At 34.6% G+C, this 23,014-nt stretch overlaps 1 long non-coding RNA gene across 1 annotated transcript in view; it reads right to left on the minus strand.

Annotated features, from left to right (window-relative positions):
- Positions 1-623: 623 nt before the first annotated feature.
- Positions 624-23,014, minus strand: part of LOC141521827 (uncharacterized) — a 91,624-nt gene continuing 69,233 nt past the window's right edge. Inside the window, exon 3 of the long non-coding RNA XR_012478069.1 lies at positions 624-1,602. This is a non-coding gene — a long non-coding RNA (uncharacterized LOC141521827). The remainder of the gene's footprint in view (positions 1,603-23,014) is intronic.

The following is a 23,014-nucleotide window of genomic DNA, read 5'->3' on the forward strand; positions in this document are numbered from 1 at the left end:
AACAGACAGTTTTGATGATTACTGCTTTGTAATGTGTTTAAAAGATTGGAAGTTCACTGTCCCCTTCATCAGGTTTTTCCTTTTCAGTGTGTCCCTTTGTGCCATTATTTTTTAAATAAAATTTCATCATGATTTTATCTAGTTCTATAAAGAAGATTCTTGTATTTTAACTGATATTGCACTAAATACAGAAATTAATTTGGTATGGGAAAGGTAGTGTTCACTTGATTGCAGAGTTATAGAGTTAATAGAAAGGGAAAGAAAACTTTTCACTTGCAAATGAAAGATTAAAGTTCTAATTTTAAATCTTTATGGGACCCCTTAATTTTAATAGTATGGTATCTAGTTACTACTGGCTGACCATGTGATGTTTGGGAAATCATCAAGCATTTGGTCCTCTGTTATCCAAAAATTCCTATCATAGACCTGGATGAAGGTATAAATTGCATATTATGAAATCTGTAGATTCATATCTCTTCAAAGGATAATCAACAGGTTGAATAACAGTCAGAATCCAAAAGTATATCAAAAATTGTTAATGATAGGATGAATCTAACAAGTTGGAACTTAATAAGGATAAATGTAAATTCCTACAAATGTTAAGAACATTAGCATTACCAACATAGGATGAGTGTAAAATGACTGAACAAAAATTGGTGGGAAAAAACCTAAAATCTTTAATGAAAATGTTCTCATTGTGTCTAATAATGTGACATGGAAGCAAAAAAAACTGACCATAAACTTCATTGGGAGACAAATTCTTTTGAACTAAAATATTGTTATTCTCACTCTACTATCCTCTGACCAGCCAGTATCAGAAGAGATATATTGAGTTTAATTTGGGTACCATATTTATGAGAATTAACAGAGATAAGGTAGACATAGTTTACCCTCTTATTTTTAATTATATTTTTTCTCCTTCCCAGATCCACCTCCTTCAATTTGAAAAAAGAAAGAAGAAAAGCCCTGGTAATCAATATACATGGCCAAGCAAAAGAAATTCCTACATTGGTCATGTCCAAAAATATGTGTATTATTCTTTTTCTTGAATCTATCACCTCTCTTACAGAGGAGGCTAACTGATAAAATAGATAGAATGTTGGTCCTAGAGTCAGAAAAATCTGAATTCAAATACAGCATCAGAACTTTACCTGCTATGTGACTGTGAGCAAGTCACTTAACTTCTGTTTGTTTCTTTACTCATGAAGTGGGAATAATAACATACCTATCTTCTAGGAATATTTTGAGGATTCAAATGATACAATATTTTCTAAAGCAATTAGCAAAGTGACCCACACATAATGAGTTTAAAATACTTATTTCTTATTTCTTTCCTTCCTTCTTTTTAAGAGGTGATTGGCATGTCTATTCATTATTATTCATCTGAGATCATGGTTGATGATTGCATTGATCAGCATTCTTCAGTCTTTCAAAGTTGTTTTTCTTTACAATGTTATAATTATTTTAAAAGTTGTTCTAGTTCTAGGTCCCAGACTTCTCTGAAACTGTCCATTTCATCATTTCTTATGGCACAACAGTGTTCCATTATATTCACATAGAGGCATCCAAGAGGATCTTGATAGCCTGGTGCATTGGATGAATCTAAAAAGATGAAAATCAATAATGATAAACATAATTTTTTGTCCTTGAGTACAAAATAAATCAACTCTTCAAATATAATACAAGAGAGGCCTAGATAGGAAGCAATTGTTCTGAAAAAGATCCTAGAATGAGGATTGCAAGTTCAGAACGAGTCAGAAGTATGGTGTGGCAGACAAAAACTCTAATCTTGATTTTAGTTTTCAGGAACTTAAAAAGGGGAATCCCACTGTCCTCTGTTCTTGTCAGATTTCTTCTAGAATACTGTGCTCACTTCTGAGCACCATGGTTTAAGAAGGACATTAATAAACCAGAGAGTATCTAAAGGAGGATTACTGGGCTGGCCAAGGGAATTGAGTTATTGAAAAACTGACTGCCATATAGAAGAAGAATCAAACTTGTTCTGATTAGCTCAAAGGACAAAAATTTTTTAAAAAGAGATAGAATTTGGTGAGACAAATTTAGACTTGATATCAGGGGAAAATTCCTAATAATTAAAGCTGTCCGAAAGAAGAATGATTTGCTCTGAGAGGTCTGCATTCAGAGGGCAGACCATCACTTGTTAGATATGTTGGAGTGGAGATTCTTTCATGAATGGAATGGATTAGGTAGTCATTAAGATCTCTTTCAACTCTCAAATTCTTTGATTCTCTAAGTGCTTTAAAAAGTTACAAACACGGGGCGGCTAGGTGGTGTAGTGGATAAAGCACCAGCCCTGGAGTCAGTAGTACCTAGGCTCAAATCTGGTCGCAGACACTTAGTAATTACCTAGCTGTGTGGCCTTGGGCAAGCTACTTAACCCCGTTTGCCTTGCAAAAAACTAAAAAAAAAATGTTACAAACAAATGGAAGTACTGTCAATATTCATAAAATATATCCTATGGCTCAAGTCCCTTGAAATTGTGAACAAAATCCATCTCCAATCTTTAAATTATCCATATAATGCCTCAACCTAATATACTATGTCATGAAACATAGTTCTTGCATTTCTAAGATCATGCTAGCAGATCTCAGGGACCTAAAAAGCTATCAATTCCTACTTAGTTCCCAAAATGGCTTTTATTATAAGCCATCCTACAGACCTATGGATACAACAATCTAACGACCTTCTAGTTTATAAAGACAAGGGAGGGGGGAGGGAGAGGGAGAGGGAGAGGGAGAGGGAGAGGGAGAGGGAGAGGGAGAGGGAGAGGGAGAGGGAGAGGGAGAGGGGAGGGGAGGGGAGGGGAGGGGGAGGGGAGGAAGGAAGGAAGGAAGGAAGGAAGGAAGGTAGGTAGAATGGAAGGAAAGAAGAAAGGAAGAATATTTACTTGTCAGATACTTTAATTAGTGATAGAAATATAAATATTAGCAAGAAATACTCTGCACATAAGCCCTCAAGAAGTTTGTATTATAATGGGAGAAGATAACAAATAAATGGGTAATAGAAAGGAAAGTGAAGACAGGAATAGAAACATGCACAGAAACATGTTAACAAGATGTTAGGACAAGTTTTTGGAAGGCCCAGGTTCTAACAAGATCAGATAATAGTTTATCTATTAGATAATAGTTTATCCATTAGAACCATGAGATCCAGGGATGGGAGTTCAATATTCTGGTAGGAAACTGAGAAAGATGACCTGGTGGAAAAAATGGTTGATAGATGACATCAAATACAAGATCTTGTCAAGTTAAAGCAAAAGCTCACCATTCAGTGAGCATGGGTCTTTGGAAACCCAAGGCACAGACCACAAGTTTGATTCAGTTGGGGAGATATTTCCCTAGAAAGTCCTTGTTAGCCAGGTCCTTGACTCAAAATGTCTTATCCCTTCCTTGTCTCTCATGAACTAACATCATTTTGGACACATAGTAAAGCATTTAATACTTAGTGTTTGAGGATGCTGTCAGATAGTCTTTGTTCAATTTTAGTTGTTTCACCCTATCCTCAAGCTATTTTTCTTTCCTTTGGTAGTCTCATGAGTCTTCCAAACCCCTAGAGATTAGATTCTGTCACTAACTTTTCAATACCCCGGTTTTATTGGCCTTTCCTTGTGAGACAATGAAATAGAGTTGAAGGAGTAATGGACTGGGGATCAGGTGAAACCTGGGTCCAATGTCTAACTTTATTACCTATATCTTGAGTGACCTTGGACAAGTCACTTACATTCTCTGATAGGAAGCTGGGAATAATGACCAGAGAGAGAGAGAGAAAAGACTTGGTGTCAAGATAATTGGGTGGTGACATCAAAGCCTGGGTCTTGGCAAGTTAAGGCAAAATCTCACCCTTCAGTGAGCATGGGTCCTTGGAACCCCAAGGAACAGAAGACAAGATTGAATCAGGTGGATAGAGTTTAGGATTATTGCCCTATCTCCTCAGACTAGGAAGTCTCTGTTTCCTCATCTGCAAGATGGAGATAAGAAGTATGGACCTCAAAGGATTGTTGTGAAGTCCATATAAAATGACATAAGTTATGAAAAATGCTTAGCAAAACTTAAAGCAATATATAAAGGTCAACTATCATTAACCCATTCCCCTTTGGTCCCAAGAACCAATGGACACACATAGAGGGAATCATTTTTTCCCTAGGAGTCATACTGAGACTCTGGAGAGTAAAAACTAACCTCCATATAGGATTTTTCATGCTCACCTACAGGCAGAGATGACCCTGCAACTTACCACCTCCCCACCACCCCCAGAGAACTAGGCTGCGTGTGGGTGGATACTGGCAGCGAAGTGACACTGGGTGTTAGGAGCTCCTTTGCCTCTGGTACAATTTCTCCCCTATAATCAGGTTTTCTTTGTCTACTTTAGAGCAGCTTGTGTCAGAAGCTGTCTATTTCCAGGGCTTGCTCTTGTTCGCTATTTTTATTTTCCCTTATCATATTCAAAATAAAAGGAACTCTATTTTTATGCCAAACCTGTCTTCCTCCTCTTCTCACTAGATTGATTAGAATGCAATTTAACAAAAGGAAGAGGAAGGAATCTGTTTTCTCCCTTCCTGACCCCACGAAATTTTCCTGTCCCTATTAACCAGCTGTGGCAGCAGTTTTTTTTAATTTTTTTGTCTTTTTAACGAAGCTTTCTTTGGGTCTCTTTATGCTTGGAGCTCAATGGATGCAGAGTTTACTTCATGCAAAATATCACTACTGTTATCCTGTGCCAACTTTGAACCTTTGAGACAATTGAGTACCCACTTGGATGAAAGTTAAGACAAAAGCAGAGTATTATTCTTGAGAACCTACAAAAAAGGAGGAGTTACTTTTTCGCTTATTCTTTTGTACTCCAAACGCATTATTGTTTAAAAAAACTTTAAGCTCCATTAATCTACTAAGAACAGTGCTAATTGTGAAAATGCCTATTTGTTACTTGCATAATGAATTCAATTAGTTGAGGAAGTAAAGAGAGCACAGCAAAATAGACCAGACTGGTAAAAATACTTTAAAGAGTAGTCTCTATTTCTAAGGCCTCTAGTCACAGATGCTGTTAAGGTTGACAGACATAAGCATAGCTCATTAGGTATGCATCCAGGATAATAAATCCAAAAATAACAGAAATGTTTTCTATATCAAACATTTAGGAAAAAAGAAGCATGTTGTCTCCCCCCCCACACACACATACACACATAGAATATCTTCTACTTATAATAATAATAGCATATATAGATATAAATTATAAAATAATATCTTACTCTATCCTCCTTGGGAGGTGGGTACTCGTCTCCATTTGAAGAAATTGAGCAGTTAAATAACTTGACCAAAGGCACACAACTAGCAAGCACTAACTATTTTTCCAATTCTCTCCTCTATCTACTCAAATCCACTGTCACCTACTTCAAGGACTAGTTCAAGTCTCATGTTTGCTAAGAGGCCCATTCTAATTGCTCAAGTCCTTACTTATCTTCCCTTTCTTTAAACTGCAAAAGCATTTACTATTTCCACCATACATTTCAGTGCTTGCTTGTTGTTTTTTAGTATTCTCTTACTATTTGATGAGTGTTTTGTCCCTAATTAAGCAGTGTTTCCTGAAGGCAGGGATATTGTCTTTTTATTCTTTTATGTTTCTCCAAAGACTCCTAGCACCAAGTTGAGAGCCATTATAAAGTACTCAAAAAAAATTACTGAAAGATTTTGTTGCAATACATCTATAACCTGGTAGATGTTTTAAGTTGCCTGAGATATATATACAGGTAAAAGTGACCTGTCCAACATGCCATACAGTTAGAGTCAAAGTCAAATCTTCCTGACCACAAGTCCAGCATTCTATCAAGAGGTATTCTAGGTATGTAGTAATTGTGGATTTTCCTATGTCAGTTATTTAACAATAATAAAAGTTATAGATGTCATAACTTGGGGAGGGAAGAAATGGTAGAATGGAGTTTAGGGGAAGGAATAGGGACAAGCGGAGAAGACACCACCTCTTTCATGGTAAATTCAAGATAGAATCTTTAAAAATTCCTGGGGGAGCTATGTGGCACAGTAGGGGCATGTAGGTGGCACAGTGGATAATAGAGCACTGGCCCTGGAGTCAGGAGGACTTCAATTCAATCTGGCCTCAGGCACTTAATAATTACTTAGCTGTGAGACCTTGGGCAAGTCACTTAACCTCATTGCCTTGCAAAAAAAAACAAAACAAAACAAAAACAAAAAGAGTTCCCTACAGGTTTTCCACTTGAGAGAGATTGTGTGTATGTGTGTGTATATAATGGGAGTGCTCTCCCTAGCACAGGCTCTCTTTAGCCCAACACCATGGCACCAGTGAGATGGGAATGGAGAGGCATTTGCATTATGATGTTTTCCTATCAAACCCCTCAAAACAAAAGTAACTTTCTGAGGCAGCTAGCTGGCACAGTGGATAGAGCACCAGCCTTGGAGTATAAATCTGACCTCAAGACAGTTACCAGTTTTGTGACCCTGGCAAGTCACTTAACCCCAATTGCCTCTTTTTTTTAGATTATTCGAAAGTCAATGGGGTTATGTGGCTTGCCCAAGGTCACACAGCTAGGTAATTATTAAGTGTCTGAGGCCAGATTTGAACTCCTGACTCCAGGGTCAGTGCTCTATCCACTGTGTCACCTAGCCATCCCCTCCCAATTACCTCTTAAAAAAGAAAAAAAGTAAATTCCAGGGAATGACAAAAGACAGTACATATCTAGTCCAATAATTTGCTTGCTACAACCTGCAATCCTGTAGTGATGAGTATTTATTTCCCTAATTTTTCCTAAATTTCCCTAATAAGGGAAATAAGTGCTGTTAAGGTTGACAGACACAAGCATGGCTCATTAGGTGAGCTCCTCCCAACCTATCCTGGAACTGGGATCTGAAGCCAACTCATCCTGATCCAAAATCAGATTCTATCTTCTCCATCACACTGTCTCTCTGCTGTATTCTATTTGGTCTGAAATTAAAATTCTTTTCAAAGTTGAGTCAAGTAAGCCCATCATGACTCCACCAGTTACATTTTTCAATTTCCAATTTTCCCTGGTTATAGCAGACATCTCACTGATTAAATTAGGGTAGTCACAGTAGAAAGTACTAAAGATAAAATGACAGGCTAAGTTCTGAATCCATCCAGATTGTCAACTTGGCTTGGAAGTTACAGCCTTTTCACCACTGTTTTTGTGGGCAGGGTATTTTTCCAGAAAAACTGCAAAGATATTTACAATATAATTCCATCCTTGAAAACTATTTCTCAATAGGGTGGATTCTTGAGATCTAAAACATATAAAATAAAATAACATTTTCTAGGACAATGCTCACTGAGATTTAAGGAAGGTAATTTGATACATACTTTCAGGAAGAAAGATGCTCTCACCTAGAAGACCACCATTGCCAGACTTCTATCTAAAAAAAAAATCACTGTGGATTTCAGTTGGTTTAAAGTCAAAGTGACTGAACTATAAGTATAGACATGTTAATGGATATGTTGACATTGGTAGAGAAGAAAGATCTAGAAATGAAAGTCCAGAGCCCCACAGCATCTCTGCCTCTTATAAGGAATGCTAATAGAGGCCTCTTAAGCATCCATCTCTCCTGACCACAGCTGTCATCTATGGAAACATCTTACAACATCAGGTGATATTTGATGCTGCATCAACACTAAACAGTTCCTCTGCAAACCTGGTGCCCAATTACCTCTTCAATATCATGCAACCCATTTCGGCAGGGATCATTGCCACCCTAAAACTGAACTGATAATATACTGCAGAAATTGCTTAAGGATCAGGAAACAAACTGAAATTAGTCTGGAAGATGGTATGCAAGAAGGAAACTAGATCTTCTAAGTTGGATAAAGCTAGACTCTGAATCTATTCTGGGGGTCAGTAATTTGCTATACAATCTTGCTTCAAAGTGATTTACATTTCCAAAATGTTCCACTACCCTGACCTAATGAGTATACTGTATTGAACCTCTCATCATTGCAATTAAACCTCACAACATCCCTGTTTCTTTTTCAAGTATGGGATCAAAGATGGACATCTCATAGAACAGCAAAGCATATGGTGTTCTGTGGTGATCTTTGTGGGGAAAGGACAGACACTATGGAAGAGAAATAAGGAGAACAGTTTTCATTTTTAGATGTAAACCTTCTAGGACTGCCAAATGATGACAACTAAAAGAAAATAGTGGTAGAAATATAAAGAGTAGTACAGTGATTTCAGGGACTGCTTATTTTGACTTATTGTCTTATGCAGGTCTTTATGGACTGAGGAAATTGTCTTTCCCCCAAAACAGAAGTGGAGGGGGTCCGTGAATGGTAACTCTGATCCTCAAATCCACAAAATATAGAGTGTCTGAGTATAATATGGAGTGTTTGGGTATCCTGCTGAGAATACAGTGCCAGTTCCTAAGAAACCTGCTACAGAATTTTTTGTAATACTCAGAGAGAGTCTCATAACGATGAAGTTAAAGTTTTTTGTCCATTTGTAGACTTTCAACTAAAGGGTATAAAATTCATTCCTGAAATAAAATGTAATTTCAGAATACTAGAATGGTGAAAGACGTTCTTCACTCCTCTATTCATATCCCTCAGAACAAAAGAAAGATCAATTGATCTTTCTTATTACTATTTTCATTCTAAAGCCTTGCTGAAAGGTTAGAATATTCTAGTTACAATAATAATAATTATCTCATAGACTCTGTGTTCAATAATATCTGTCTCATTTGGACTCAATAAATATAAAACTTTTAAGTAATGACAAGGCAAGATAGAGAAGGAAACACTTCACAAGTGAATCTAGAAATCATTTCTAACCAAATCCATTAAAATGTTTGCTAACCCAGAGTCATAAAATCATGCATATCCATTAATCAATACATACCTCAACTAGTCTGTATCCCAAAGGGATTTTAAGAAAATGAAAAGCATGTGTGTGTATGTATGTATGTATATATATACATGTATATATGTGTATATATATAGTATGTATACATATACACATATATGTTCTTAAAGCAGCTCTTTTAATGATGGCATAGAATTAAAAATTGAAGAAATGTTCATCAATTGAGGCTGAACAAGTTGTAGATTGTCATTAAATATTATTGAGCTATAAGAAATGAAAAGCAGAATGCCCTCAGAAAACCTGAAAAGACTTACATGAATTAATGCAAAGTGAATTGAGCAGAAACAAGAGGACAGAAATATTGTATTATGATCAACTGTGAATACTTAACCATTCTCAGCAATACAATAATCCAAGGTAATTCTGAAGGATTTATGAAGAAAAATGCTATGTTCACAGAAATAACTGGTGGAATTTGAATGCAGATTAAAGTATAATTTTTTTAAAATTTAATTTTTCTTGGGAATTTTTGTCTGTGATTTTTTTTTTGCAACATGACTAACATGGAAATACATTTTGCATGACTGTGTATGTCTAACTTGTATCAAATTGTTTGCCTTCTCAGTATCTGGGGGAGGAAAAGGAGGAAGAGAGAATTTAGAGCTCAAATTGTTTTAAAACAAGGACTAAAAGTTATTTTTACATGTGATAGGGAAAAAAATAAAATATTAAATTAAAAGTAATTACCTGGAAAAACAAAGAGAAGGGGGAAAAGAGCTTTGTTAATACCCTAAAGTCAAGTTGAATCAGAAAAATATATTTAAAGCATTTAACTCCTATACTAATATATTAATCTGGTATTTAGTATTATAAAATATATCATAAGAAATTTGAAAAGTGCCCTAATAAAAATTCCATATAATCCTAACAAATCACAGGATCCATCATGCTAAGGCAGATACAGAAAGATTAATCTGTCTCCCCCCAAAAAGAAGGAAGATTGATAGATATGTTTATGATGAATGATTAACAGATCCAAAACCTACACAATTACTTTTGGAACAAACAGGTATCCCTTCATCAAATAATAGCAAAAATTCCTAGCATTGGATTTAGATGTATATACATACATATATATATATATATGCATATATATGTATATATAATAATCAAAAAGTTTCTTAGAAATAGAACTTATAAAATTATTAAGATTCAATCAAAAGTCTTCATGGGTAACAACTACATAAATTTAGCCAACAATATGTTGATAAAGAAGCTTCAAAGAAGCAGATAAGTATCAGAGTATTGTTTGTGGAAGAAGGAAGGGTTATAATGATAAGTCAGGATCAGGTCATTATCACTAGAAGGATCATTCTTTTTTGTTTTAAAAAGTTTACTTTTCCAATTGCAAATAAAAAAATTTTTAGCATTTATTTTATAAAGTTTTGAGTTCCAAATTCTATCCTTCCCTCCTCTCCCTACTCCCTAAGATGGTAAGTAATCTGCTATGGGTTTTATATATATATACGCAATTCATAAAACATTTCCATTTTAGTCATTTTGTATAAGAAAAATAAAAAGGAGCCTATCTGTGCAAAAATATTTATAGAATTTCATTCTTAAGGAATCCATATTTCTTAATTAATGTACAATTTGCAAAGAAATAGTAGGAGCCATGTAATGCATCAATCAGGCAACAATAATTAAGCACCTATTTAATGCTTAGCTAAATATGACCTAGTAGCTAGCATTACATATCAGAAGCTCATTATTTTTCATAGAATTGTCTTTCAGTCATTTTCAACTCTGTGACCCTATTTGGGCTTTCTTGGCAAAGATTATGAATTGGTTTACCATTTCCTTTTCCAGCTCATTTTGCTGCTGAGGAAATTAAAGCAAATATGATTAAGTTACTTGCCAAGGTCAGATAACTAGTAAGTTAAACTCAGGAAGATGAGTCTTCTTGACTATCCATTGTGCCACCATTTACAGACAACAAATCCATACAAATAACATCCTGGAGACCCCATTCCAACTTTACTGGAACCAAACCTTTATCTAATAACCCATAGTTGCCCAGCCCTTACATTTATTCATAAAAAAACAAAGTTTTTAATAGATGCTACCATATGAAATATTTATAATCATCAGGCCACATAGTATTAAAAACTTTCAAAATAGAGACCAGGCTGAGGAGATCAAACTCACATAGGAATAGGATGGGGTGTGTATCATTTTTGTTGTCCCATCTGCTGTAGGAGTTGTATCAAGGATGTTTTAAATGAGCCTACAGAGGATAAACTTAATAGTAAAACCTAATGTCATCATTCCAGTACAAAAAAGCAGTAATTTAATTCCCCCTAGGCAATAATTTATAGAACATTAAATATAAAAGAATAGTAGTTGGATAGTGATGTCCCAGAAGCATTTTCCTCTGAGTCCCATCAAAAAGATGAGAACAAGATTGCAATCATCATCATCATAATATCTGACATTTGGGTAGCACTTAAAGGTTTTCAAAGTACTTTATGTATATTTTATTACTTATTATCTCCTTTGGTTATAGGAAGAAGAGATCTGGTAGTAATGAAGTCTGAATATGTGATTCTATTTGTTGTTGCTCAGTCACTTTAGTTGTGTTCAACTCTTCATTACTCATGTTGGGTCATGAAAGATACTGGAGTGGTTTAGCCATTTCCTTCTCCAGCTCATTTTATAAATGAGAAAACTGAGGCAAACAGGTTTAAGTGACTTGCCTAGAGTCATATAGCTAGTAAATGTCTGAAGCCAAAATTGAATTTATCCTAACTTCTGGTCTGGCCCTTCTAGTTACAGGCCACCTAGCTGCATCAATTGTTTTTTTTTAGGTTTTTGCAAGGCAAATGGGGTTAAGTGGCTTGCCCAAGGTCACACAGCTAGGTAATTAATATTAAGTGTCTGGGTCCAGATTTGAACTCAGGTACTCCTGACTCCAGGGCTGGTGCTCTATCCTCTGTGCCACCTTGCCACCCGTGCATCAATGATTCTAAGCAATGATCTATATCTTCATATCCTTCCCTCTTGAATGCCTATAGTACAATTATATTATATACAATATATATGCTTTTATATTATATTATATATATATATATATATATATATATATATAAATTGATGGAATTGATCATAGGATCAAATTTGGTCTACATTACCTGGACTGAAAATAATATCATCCATTAAAATTTAAGAAGGACTTTAAAGGTCATCTGATCTAATCTCCTCATTTTATAATTGAGGAAACTGAGATCCAATGAAGTTAAGTAACTTACAGAACCAGGATTTGAAATTATAAAACTTTTACAAGGCATTTAACACTCCTGGGCCTAGTTTCCCTCTAGTAACTTAAGGGGGCTATATCAGATAGCCTCAGTGGTCAGTTCTAGCTCTAGAATTATGAACCCATGAATTAAGTTCTCTGATTCCAGATCAAGATCTCAACTCAGTGCACCACACTGTTCTTCGAAGTAGGTCTAGAATCTCATTTTAGTTCCGCTATTATAGCTGTATGACCAAAGGGAAATAAATGATTTTACCTTCTCTGGATTTTATCTTTCTTCTCAAGAAAATAAAAGATTTGGATTAGAGATTCTCCATGATTCTTCCAGTCCAGAATCCTCCACTTCCATGATTCTGTGTCCTGTTTTTCAAAACTACAGCATCAAGAAATTGCTTGTTATGATAAACTTACCTCTTTGCAGTAGTTCAGTGATCAAGGACAATTCTAAAATATTTGTGATGGAAGATACCATACACACCCAGGAAAAAAAAAAAAAAAACTATGGAGTCTGAATACAGACCAAAGCACATTATTTTCACTTTTTAAAACTTGTTTTAGGGGCGGTAGGTGGCGCAGTGGATAAAGCACCGGCCCTGGAATCAGGAGTACCTGGATTCAAATCTGATCTCAGACGCTTAATAATTACCTAGCGGTGTGGCCTTGGGCAAGCCACCTAACCCCATCTAACCTGCAAAAAAAAAAAAAAAAACTAAAAAACTTTTTTTATTTTTTCTTTTTCTCATATGATTTTTTTCTCTTTAGTTCTGATTATTCTTTTACAACATGATTACTATAGAAATATGTTAAATATGATTGAATGTATAAAACATATTGCAGATTACTCACTGTCATGGGGAAAAAAGTTCGCAAAAAATGAATGTTGAAAACTATCTTTGTATATAATTGAAAAAGTAAAATAACATTTAGAAAATAAATTGGGGGCAGCTAGGTGGTACAGTAAGATAAAGCATCAGCCCTGGAGTCAGGAGGACCTGAGTTCAAATCCAACCTCAGATACTTAATTAACCAACTGTGTGACCTTGGGCAAGTCACAAGTAACCCCACTGTCTTGCAAAAATTAAAAAACAAAAAAATTGGTTGTCTCACCTCCATTTTCTGATTGAGTAGGACAGGGGGAAGGTCAAGATTAAATTATCACTACAATTTTAAAATATAAATATTTTATTTATATTTATATATAAATATAAATATGTTATACATAGTCAGTGATAATTATCATCTCAGTGGTTTTTCTGAACTTCCCATGAGTAGTTGAAGCTATTATCCCACCATGCATTTAGAAAATTCTGTGAGTTTTCTAAAAATGGAGAGAGATTTTTCTCTTCTCTAACCCTACTTTTTTACTCCATTTCCCTTATGACCAGAAGATCATATTCATGAACAGCTGGCCTGGGTCAGCATTGGGGCAGTCCATGATCCAGAAATAGAGAGGTTAGCTAACTCCTATGGGAATTAAAGCTATAACTTTGAAATGAATCTCTCTATGCACATTGTAAAATGTCTAATAAACAGATGAAGTCAGACATGTTAATCATCATCTAAGTTGCATGCCAGATCCCAATTCAGGACAGGAATTTTTCCAAAATTCTGCCAAGGTTTGGCATCTTTAAAGAGCCAAAAAATGTCAACCATTGGTAAAAGCAATAATTGCACTAGGTTTGAAGATCTCTCACCCCATCAAAACCAAAGCCAATTTTTTACAGAATTACTATACTATTCCAGTATCTGGCATCAGTAAGCTTTCTTCCAGAAACTCTCCCTACCCATACATTGAGGAATAAATTTATTTAACCACTAGATGATGCTGGTAGCAGAAGCTAAGTGGCACAGTGGAGAGAACACTGGAATCAGGAAGACTCATTTTTATGAGTTCAAAGCTGATCTTGAATAATTACTAGCTGTGTGATGCTGATTTCAGACAGTTACTAGCTTTGTGACCTTGGGCAAGTCATTCAACCATGTTTGTCTCAGTTTTTTCATCTTCAAATGAGCTGATAAAGGAAATAGCAAACCACTCCAGTATCTTTGCCAAGAAAACCCCAAATGGAATCATGAAGAGTTGGGCACAAGTGAAACAATAGCACAACAAAGGTATTAGTAGCCACTACCCAATCCTATTAAACAAAAATGGTTTTTCATTTACTACCATTTCTGGTAAACCCCGTCTCTTCCCTAACATTGTCCTGATTGCACAACCTGTGAATGATGGAGCCACTATCCCACAGTTATTGGTAAGCATGCTTGGATATTACAGACAATATTTGACTTAGCACTGAATCAATTTAAAACAAGAACACATTCCATATTTGCAATAAAATAATTCATAACCAAACAGCTTTCAGAGTCCAGATAATACCCAAGAAACTTCAAACCCAGGCATTATAGGAAATGTATGATTAGACTTGGTAGAATTACTTGGTTACCCTTCCTTCAAACAGTTAAAGAAGCATAAACATATATATATATATATATATATATATATATATATATATATATATATATGTTATACATATAAGTATATGTATGTGTTTACATATGTGAAAATAAAAATATAATCAGACTGATTCTATCTCTAACTGTAAATATGTAGATAGATATAAAATTAAATGCAAAATTTGCTCATCTCCCTCTTGTAATAGGGACAATCATCAAGTAAAGTTTCAAAAACACTACAAATAAGTTATTTAAACTATTACAAATACCCCAATTAACAATAAAGGACATATGAAGAAAGTTACCATCTCTGTCCAGAAAAAGAACTGATAAATAAAAGTATATATAGAATAATTTTACACACATTTACATCTATTTGTGTCTAATGGTGACCATCTCTACAGCATAGGAAGGAGGGATGAAGGGAAAAAAAGAAATTTACATAATAACTTTGTTGTATATTTAAAATGAATAGTAAGTTGTAGATAGCAGATTTGAAATTTCATATGCAATCATCTTTTTTATTATACTGTTCTGGAAATGTTTATTTTATTCCATAAATTAAAATAAAATAAATTCCAAAAAAAAGAAAAGAAACTCTGCATCAACTCTGGTCTGAATATCTTGTGCAACACTGGCCACAAATTTGGGGTCTAATGTGAAATCTAAATTCTAAAAGGCCGGTGCTTTCAGTGTTCTTTTCCAGTAGGGATCTTTGGCTAACTCATCACTCATGGACCCAAGGAAGTATAGGAAAAAGCAAGCTGGATATGGAGATAAGCATTTTCTACTCCATTTTCTTTCTTGTTTCCTTTTTCCTCCCTCAACTAATCTCTGACCTTCAATTCCTATTTTCATTGAACAGGATGTGGGTCATATCTGTTTTTAACTTTTTGATTCCTAGCACAGAGTTTCAAGAGACAACATATATAGATCAACATAGATTATGTCTATGTTGTGTGTGTGAAGTTGGTGAAATTATTCTTGAACCTTCTCATCTCTCTTCTTGATAATCACTTTCCCCTAAATTAAGTAACTATTAACTAATTTCTGCTAAAAAGTATTCATTAGCTAATGTGCTAAAAGTATCTGCTTTATGATGGAGGGGTTTAAGAACCTATAGAGATAGTAAAAAGAACCCTTATTTTAGAGCTAGAAGACCTTGGTTCAAATCCTGCCCCTCCCTGTCACTAGTTTCTTCATCTCTTTGGTTCTCAATTTCTTCAGCTGAAAGATGGAGGGTTTGGAAGTATATGATCTCTGAGGTCCTTTCTACCTATGAATCCTATTACTCTTTAAAATGCAAAAATACAAGACTTTCTAATGGTACAATTTCAAGAATTGCATAGAGTAAGTACATTGAATTACTAGAGGTTATAGAGGTGGAAGAAAAGGGTCCTCTTCAAAATACATAGACAGTCAATAATATAGGACCTTTAAGAGACAGTAAGGTCTAAGAGGAAAACACTGAATTTGACATCAGAACATCTTGGATAGAGCCTTGTTTTGAAAGCTCCTAGCAAGGTGATTTTGGACAAGTCCTTGATCTCTATATAATGCAATTTTGACATCTCTAAAATCAGAATATGATAATTTGCTGATCTCACAGAGGAGTTCTGAAGAAAATAATGTGAAGTATTCTATAAAGGTGAGTGATTACTATAAGCCCAGATTGAGTGTCAGGTTCTTAACCTTTTGGAGGGTTCTAGATTTCACTGGCAATCTGGTGGAGCTTCTGGACCCCTTCTCAGGATAATATTTTCAAACTTATAAAATAAAATACATAGTGAATACATAATAAGTGAAATCAGTTACAATGAAATAAAAATATATTTTTCTCATCCAAGTTCATGGATTCCCTGAAATCTATCCATATACTCCAGGTTGTGAACTCCTGATCTACAAGGGTAGATTTCTATATTAGGAGACTTGTCTTGAAACTATTGAAGATTTCTATATTAGGGAATTTGTCTTGATACTTAGACTAGCTATCTTATGCTAGTGTATCTATATTACTCTCTCTCTTTGCTTTTCTCCCTTGGTTACCTATCTCAGTCTACCCTTATTCCTCTAACCTGTTGTATTTTGTTTAATTTAGCTATCAACTCTGTGTTAATTCAGTTAATTATAAGACTCACTTAGTGAAGATGATATGGGTAACTTTTATATTTCCAAAATCTATTATAGCTAATTCTTACTAGTAATGGAGTCACCATGAGACCATTACTTGGGTTCTAGTTTTCTACATGTTTTGCTATTTATAAACCAAAGTTCAAACTAAAGGGACACCCATCAATTGAAAAATGCCAAAATAAGTTATGGTATATGAATGTCAAGAAAAATTATTGTACTGTAAGAACTGATGAAGGGAACGATTTCAGAAAAATCTGGGAAAATTTACCTTACCCAGTATAAAGTAAAGTAAGTAGAACCAGAATAATTCAAAAAATGATGCTATTATAAAAATAAAACAACTTTGAAAGACTTAATGAACTCTGATTAGTGTAATGACCAATCTTGGTTCCAAATAACTCATGATGAATCAAGTTAACCAACTCCTGACAGAGAGTTGATAGACTCAGGATGAAGATTTTTAACATGGTCAATGCAGAAATTTGTTTTACTTAACTATACATATTTTTACATGAGTTTTGTTTTTGTTTTCTTTTTTGGTTGGAAAGGGGAAATTGGAAAGAGGAAAGACAGATTTGAGTTAAATGAAAAGTAAATTTAAACTTAAAAAAAAAAGAAAAACAAAATCAGGAAAGCACATAGCACTATCTTAATTATAAAAAAAATGAACACTAAAATATAATCCTGACCTAAAGCTAATATGAATTCTTATGAATGCAAATTTGATCTTGGAGACTTCTCATTAATTATGGTTTATGCTTTTGGGTAGGGTTTTCTCAAGGACCATAAGAATCTGGCATGTTTAACCTCTCCTCTAAGAATTATAAATTCCCTAGAAGAGAAACATAGCTACCCAAAGTATGTAACATGGAATGAATTTATTGCCAAAACAAAGCATAACAAGTAGAATCATATCTGAGACCATAGATAATAAAAAATTCTTTCCCTTCTGAGTTTTTTCACTTCCCAGGAAATATATACAGTCATCAAAATTGACATAGAAATTAATAAATTCTGTACCCAAGGAACAATAAGCCATATGATATGGAGGAGGAAATCCAGGTCTTGTCCTTCTCTGGGACTGTGAGTCTTATAGACTATGTTTCTGAAGAAGGTGGGGGTCATTAGTATGTTGTACACTAGGTGGAAGGCAACACTGAAACCCAAGATGGTGCTTTAAATCTGTAACAGTCATATAGGTCCCTAGGAGTGAAAGAATCCACAAGAGAGAGAGGTTCTTAGTTATTCATGAACTCAGATCCAGTCTTTTCAAAATACTTTGCTGAATGTTAATCAATCTTATCCTTTCCTTTATTAGCCTGCAGTTGGAGAACAAGACAAAATGATTGGCACATAGTAGGCACTTAATAAATGTTTATTGACTATTTCATTGACTGGATACCCCTATATGAGAGCTAGAAATTAATCAAATTCAGATATTCCCAAGAGCTGGATGCTGGATGAGTTTAAGATAAGCCATAAAAAGTTTTAATTATTAAGAAGCCTCCAAAAACTAAACCAATTCATATAAACCCAGAGCTGTTTTTCTATAACACTATGGGACATAGCTTAAGTTATACTGTGCTAAGCCCCAGAAATATACACAGTGTGTTTTCAGTTGGCATAGATGGATGTTTTTATAAAATCATGGGTGTGGAAAGTAGAAGGCAAAGTATTCAAACAAGCAGTGATTTCCTATCCCTTTTAGGCATAAAACAAAATTACGAACCAGTAAAGACTCTAACTTTTATTTCCTCTTGAGCAAAAGACACACACACACACACACACACACACACACACACACACACTCAAATCTATAAAATGAATCAATAATATAAATAATTACATCCCAAATTTTCTTCAGATTCTGGCATCCTATAATGATTAAATATTTCTGTGGTCTGGGATTTCATCAGACTAGAAATTTTGACAAGAATCCTTCCAGAGAACAAAGGGAAACCCTAAAGTATTAACACTTTTTCACAAGCCTTGACAAAGAGATGAGCAAATGTTCTGACCAAGGCCAATTCAATCTTGGTCATGCAATTTAATATTTACCAAGTTATATACAGTCATCCAGGTAATGATCATTTATTAAGCACCTACTCTGTGCCAGGGATCATTCCAAGTACTAGAAATACAGGGAAAGGCAAAAACAATCTCTGTCTTTAAGGAGGTCACATTCTAATAAAAAATATTTCTATTTCTCTATAAAGGAAGATAAAATTGCTATAAAAGAATGACTTACAAGCCTTTTTAATAGCTGGCTCTTCAAAATAAAGAGCAAAGCAGAAAATTGGAGGTACCATTCTAGATAAGTCAAGGAAAAAAACGATAGAATTGTTTAGGTTCTTGGATTTATTATGGCTAGATAAAACTGAACTTCTTATTCTTCATGAATGTGGATGTTTAGGGGTGATAACTATTCAACACACAGCATAAACCTAATGTGTTATAATATTGCTAAATGTATCCTAGAGTCATACTCATATTCCTAGACTAAATGTATCCAATAACAAAACATTTAATTAAATCAGGAAACAGTACAAATAATAAGAAAGCAATCCAAATAGTAAAATATTATCAATCCACCTACATGACAAGATGCGTGTCTTCTACACAGTCAAGGGAGTTTTGGTCCCATTTCCCTTCATTCTCTCTAACTCATCAGCCTAGTGATATGTCACATTCACTTTGCAATTCACAGACAGCAGGGTGGACACAGCATGAAAAACCATCTTATTCTTGGTGTCTTTCCCAGCAGCTCAGTGGTGTTGACTGAAAAATGACTGAAAGTTTTCACCTTGGTTCTGTGGCCAGGGCAAGGCCCAGACTAACATGGCTGTCACCATGGTCTTTCCCTCATCAAGCCTCCACACTTTGCTACTCCTGTTTCTGATCCTGTTCCTACTGATTGTCCCACTTTTAAAGTTCCTACCTTGTAAAGGACTCATGCAATTAGAATCTTTACCTTTTTGGTACCATAATGCTATGGGCTCAAATTGTAGCCCTCTGGGATGTGATCCTTAGCTTTAAGACCTTTAGGAAATCAAATTCCTGGCATATCCTTTCTAGACAAATTTGAATAGCAATTCAAATCTTGGGAGTTGAACATGACAAGAAGAAATCTAATAGAGATAACTATACAATTATAACTTGGAATTGCAAGTGAAGAATAGGACAAATATAATTAAATAGCAATTTGAGTGGGGGTTACATTAACAAAAGACTAAAAAGCATAGAGAAAAGAAAGGTGATAATTGTACTGTACTCTGCTAAGATCAGATCATGTCTAGAGTAATAGGTTCAGTTCCAATGCCATACTTTAAGAGGGATATTCTGGAAAGTAAACAGTGCAAGGTGATCAGAATGAGGAAGGTACTCAAAACTATGCCAGAGGAAGATTAATTGAAGAATTCTATGGAAGAAACATGGAAGTAAAGAAAATTATGAGGAATAGGCATGGTATTTATAATACCCATGTGAAAGGTCCTCACGTGAGAGCAGATTTTTTTTATTTCTTCTGCATAGCTTCCAAGGAAAAGAGAAACTATAAGGTTGAAGTTAGAGGGAGAACGATTTGTAACTTAAAAATTTTACAATATTTAGAGCAATTTGAAAATGGAAAGAGTTAGGACAGCTGGATTGCACAGTGGATAGAGCATTGGCCCTGGAGTCAAAAGGACCAGAGTTCAAATCTAGCCTCAGACACTTAATAATTACCTAGCTGTGTAACCTTGGGCAAGTCACTTAACCCCATTGCCTTGCAAAAAAAAAAAATGAATGGAAGGGGTTGCCTCTAAGGTAGAGAGGGATTATTGAGATTGTTTGGGTCTCAGGATCCCTTTACACTTTTAAACATTTTGAGGATCCTAATGTTGATATGGATTATATCAGTATTTATCATGTTAGAAATTAAATATACTAAATCTTAAAACTATTTCTTTACTGTCATTTAAAAGAACAATAATAACCTCATTGCATATTAACAAAAATAACTTTTTTATGAAAAATAAATACATTTTCCAAAAGAAAAACCTTTATTAAAAACAATGTCACTGTTGTACCTATTAGTACAAAACTTTATTGTCTAGTTTAATAGAAGAAAACTGGATTCTTATATCTGCTTTTGCTTTCAATGCTTTTGCATTCAATTTATTGTACTAAGTTTCTTTGATTTAAGCTCATGAAGAAAATACAGCCTCACAAGATATGCAATTGGAAAATGGAAAAGTTTTTAATAAGGAAATAATATCTTAGTGCTATTAGAAAAATAATTTTGACCTCACAGACCTTCTGAAAAGATCTCCAGGACTCCCAAGGGTTCATAGAACACATTTTGAAAAATGTTATTTTAGACAGAATTCAAATATTATGTAGGTAAAGAGTAGAGGATTTGGAAGTTAGAAAACTTTGGGTTAAATACTGATTGTTATTTGCCACATATATAACCTTACTCAAGTTATTTTTGCCTACCCATGTCTCAGTTTTCTTATCTATAAAATAAATACAGTTGACTAGATGATATCTAAGATACCTTCCCACTCTTAATCCCATTATCCTAAAATGTAGCTAAAGTCTCTTCTAATTCTGAGATTTATTTATTGTAATGTCTGGATTTTTGCCAAAGATTTTGTCTAGATCTAGAAATACACATCTCTGTGAATACATCCAATCTCTACCTTATGACTTATTGTCAATATTGTTGGGGATATTTTAATGACTTAGATAATTCAGTTAACAAATTTAATCATTCTCAAGTCAGAAATCTATAGGAAGTCAGGTTTCATTAATTCTTGTGACCATTTCATGAAACTATTGGAAAATGATGGAGTTTATTTTTGGTGCCCTTCCACCTACCTTTTCTGCACCCATCAACAGCCCTTCTTCACTCAAATGAGAAAACATTTCATTCAAAAGAGACTGGCACATGGTTGGTATTTAATAAATACCTGTTTCCCTTCCTTTCACTCCCCACAAAAAAATACAAGTTATGAGGAAAAAGTAATAAAGGGAATTTCATTGCAGTTATATCCAACTTTTTGTGATCCCATTTGGGTTTTCTTGACAAAGATAATAGGGTAGTTTGCCATTTCCTTTTCCAATTCATTTTAAAGATGAGAAAACTGGGGCAAACAGGATTAAGTGACTTGTCCAGGGTCACACAGTAAGTGTCTGAGGCCAGACTTGAATTCATGGAGACTAGTGTTCCTGATCCCAAGCCTAGTGTTCTACCCACTGCAAAAGTAATAGAATAAAATAACTCATATTAAAGTACTTCTCAATATATTTACATTCTTAGAAACAGAAGTAGAGAAAATGGGTTACTCAAATTATTCTCCATCTAGAATCTTAGTTGCTAGGGAAATAGGGTGAGAGATGGAAAATTTGAGCACAAGAATGGTCTTCCTGGTGACCCCTAAGATGAAACTATAAAAGGGACCGCCTATGTTTAAACACAAAACTTATCTGTGAGAAACATTTTGGTCCATCAAAACCACTCACAGCTCGATTATTTAAAAGGACTAAAGTCACAAATCCATCCAAATTTACCTTTGGAATGAAATGTCAAAGATTTAAAATATTCTGGGCTCACCACAGCTTTCCAAATTACCTTGGGTGGTCATTGAGATGTCAGGGTAGGGATGGAAGTGACTTCATTCTCACTCCATTTTATGACACTGTTTGAAGTGTGCATGTGTGTGTGCACACATGAATCACACATAAGAGGATGATTTGCAGATGTATTTATTGTAACAAAGCTATTTCAGAAAATGTTTAGAGTCTGGGGAATAATTTTAAGGAGGATAATTAGCATTTATGCACCACCTCCAGAAGTAGCTCTCTGTATTAGCAAGCCAGTTTGATTTCTGAATTTATAATGTCACATTTTATGAGTCCAATTTGGATGGGGGAAAGAATCAACCTCTGCTGTTGCTTCTAAATAACCTCTCTGATGTATCTGTTGCATGCAGGGGTAATGGAAGAACCCCAAGGCCTTTTGAACCATATGATTCAGGAAATGATTAACAAAAAATAAAGGTCTACATTATGGGCCACTCTGGATATACAGAGTCCAAATTCCTTGGCAACTTTATAAGAAGGGTTCGTTCAGGGATAATTAAGCTAAATTCAAGATAGCTCAGTTGAAGTAAGATATATATTTTAGAATTTGCATATTTAGGTCAGCAGATTTCAGGGAACAAACAAGATGGAAGCAGAAACTAGACAATCAAAAGAAGAAAAATTTG

The sequence above is a fragment of the Macrotis lagotis genome, chromosome 4 (assembly GCF_037893015.1).
Source record: "Macrotis lagotis isolate mMagLag1 chromosome 4, bilby.v1.9.chrom.fasta, whole genome shotgun sequence".
Lineage (NCBI taxonomy): Eukaryota > Metazoa > Chordata > Mammalia > Peramelemorphia > Peramelidae > Macrotis > Macrotis lagotis.